This window comes from Mya arenaria, chromosome 1 (assembly GCF_026914265.1).
Source record: "Mya arenaria isolate MELC-2E11 chromosome 1, ASM2691426v1".
Lineage (NCBI taxonomy): Eukaryota > Metazoa > Mollusca > Bivalvia > Myida > Myidae > Mya > Mya arenaria.
This window is the reverse complement of record NC_069122.1, coordinates 15,916,107-15,919,478: the sequence shown is the minus strand read 5'-3', so window position 1 is coordinate 15,919,478 and position 3,372 is coordinate 15,916,107.

Genomic DNA, 3,372 nt, shown 5'->3' with positions numbered 1-3,372 from the left:
CTTCAAACATTAGTACAACCTCAAAAGCTTATGTATCGAATTGTGTGATCACCCTGTGCGCCTTTTGTCTTTACATAAACCACACTTAGGTTAAGAAACGAAATAGTCTGGTTGCCTGCTACTTTTATAGAGAAAAAACTCTTAACAAGTGTAAATATTGTCAATTCATACGTGTGTTTATTGCATGTACAAATACCCTTACTACAGTATGATATGGCTATTTTATCTATAAATAGTAACTTATAAAACACTAGTTCTCGACGAGCAGCAAATTGAAACATATCTTAACAATGAATATTTAATCCGTTGACTTCAGAAATGGTATGCATCGTATTATAAGCTGCGTCAAAACGCTCCAAACATTCGAATCGTATTATATCGTTTTTTGCGCAATAATGTGTGCTATAATATAATATTTTTAAACTAAGTAAACTGTATCTTCTAACAACAGCTGTTACGGAAACAACGCGCTCGACTATTCCGCCGCTTTTGTGGTTAAAGAATGCAAAGATTTTCACGACTGGATAAATACTACTCCATTTAACTTCTGTGACACAAACACTCGGACTTTGGTGAATTACTTGTTTAAATTTTTGTTCTATCAAATTGTTAATAACAAAATATTTTATATAAGCATTCTAGATTTACCTTTAATTGCAAAATAATTCACTACTACTGACTAACAATCATTTATCTTTATGTTCACATTTTATTTTTATGCTTTTCGCTAAATTTTACCTGTTTGTTCGTAAACTGTTTGTATGTTATAGGCATTATTGACTGAATGCATTAAAAGTTGTTGTTGTTGTTGTTGTTATTTTGTGAAACATGCATGTATAACTGTAAAGTTAGATTAGAATTATGTCTGCGGATATTTGTATAAAATTACAATCCAAAACATTTGGTAATAAGTGAAATACAGACTTAATGGAAGTAGCATGCAATACATTATAATTTGTGTACATGTTATGCAAAAGTTACCATCTTTTCTCATTTAGAGTATGTGTGGTAAGTGGAGCCTTGTTTTCTATTAAACACATTGAGTAGTTGGTGGGATATATATAATTAGTGCTTGTGCACATAGTTTGATTTTACTTATATTGAAGAAAGACCATAATTTAAAATATGCACTTTAAAAACGTAAATGCTGAACGTTTGTTCAATATGAAGCTTTAAATTTGATTTTTTTTTATAAGACCTGTAACAATATTTTGTTTTTCAATTAACCAGAATGTCTAAGTCGTAGAATAAAGGGCAAAAATTTGCATTATATGCTAGATAGTTATCGGACTTGATAAGTTAAGTAAGTTGGATGGTTGGGAACCCTTGTACAAAGGGTCAATGCAATATATCACGTAGTTGCTGAAGTATTGACTTACAAACGCTAATATGCAAAACCTTAATAAGAATTTCAAAGTCAAATCATAAAGGGTCACAATGTACATCATATGCAAAACATAGGCTAACTTGACTATTATCGTAGGTTATATGGCTAAGAGCTTTTTAAAAACAATTGTCAATGCAATACATGAAATACCTGCTGAGATATTGACTTGAATACGAACTTTTGTCACGATCTTAAAATGACAGTGTATAGATTGAAAACATGAACTATATCAAACCATTCTTGTCGATGGTACTTTAATTAAACACACAAACATACAGGAATATTTTTGGTACTGGAAACTGGAAATGCATCAACACATACATAATGATGATTTTGGTGTGTATATTATTTTGGAGAAACATGAGTTCCTACACAAACGGTCGTCACTTTTTTCTAATCTTTTGAGCCTACCTTTCCAAACTAAAAGTGTTGTCTGTCCACAAAAGTAAAATAAACTCAAATTAACTTTCATCCATGGGCAATTTACCCGTTTCATGTAAACAAAACGTCATTGTTTATTATACACTTGGATACTAAAGTGACAACTAGATGTCAACAAAACTAATATTCACAATGGCTATTCACTGATCTCTTCATTCAGTCAATAGCCACCCTTATCAAGCAATCTGTAGGAGATTTGAATGTATTAAATTAGTTTAGCACATGCTAATTACCCCTTTTCAGGTTCAATGGACACAAAGCCAATGCTCCTCCACAGATAACCTCATACTTTGTTAATTAATTTGTCTTAAATCATTATCTTTCAAATAGAAGTAGAATGCTAAATACAATTGAAAAATTTAGTCACTGCTATGCCTGGGGGATATATCAATTACAGATCCTATTATGCTTAGGCAAGTGCCTTTATATCTAAATACAGCAAATATGCGTTGAATGCATTATGATAATGCCTATTGTTATCTTGTCCCTTTGTAACCATTCAAAGCCTGAACATACGCTGTACAATAAATTAGCTAAATGGATATCAACATGACTATTTGGCAATGTCTACTTTTATAACGATTAAAGTAAATTTGTATGCGTATTTGTAACATTAGACTCCTAATGTGTCGCACCATGAATCATGCGAAATAATTCCTTTTTTTTAAATCAATTGATTTTAGACCTAGAAGCAGATTAAATATGTATTGGTTTTGTTAATTGGTAAATGGCATAACAAAATAATTTCACGTTTTGATACTCCTTTTCCTTCTAAGTAAAACATATAAAATAACGGAATCCTACCAGCGGTGCAATTGACACAAGGCCCATCAGATTTATCAAAGTGCATTCTGTGGCGATAGTTCTTTTGTTTGTATAAGAGGACTCTGCTGAACATTGAGAACTGTAAGGGTAGCAATAAGTCGAAGTCAGTCTTTATAGTAGAAGACTTGGCCTCACTTAGGAGTAAGCTTCGGGAGTACCTCAAAAGACAAAATGGCTTCAGCAGTCATTTTTTTCTGACGAAGGGCACATCCATTGCTCCGAAGATTGGGAGCCATTTTTGTTTTGTAATGGCTTGCACAGATGACCTCTTCGGGCTCGTTAATGACCCGGATTTCAGAGATCCGAACCCGCCTGAAATAGAGTAGGAAACTAGAAGATCACATTAACCACAATCGCGGTCATCATTTATGTATCAATCTAGTCATTGTGCTGCATTTTTGTCAAATTCAGATTATTCTTAACACAATGATGTTTCCAGTTTTTAGACGTTAGTTAAAAGAGGTGGTGTGATTGGATTATCTGAAACCAAATTAAAAGAATTTTAAACTGTAATTTAAAATCGATATAAGCTAGTTTTTAAAGATTTAAACGTAAATAATATTATGGTGGCATTGACCTTTTGACCAGGAACATTTTAGTTCCTTATTTTAAAAAATTGTTCTAGCTTACATTTGATAATACTATTTTAGCGTAACTGAAGTTGAATTTATGCTGATCTACTTGGAAATAACTCTTCGCTTAGTGAAAGTAACAACTTT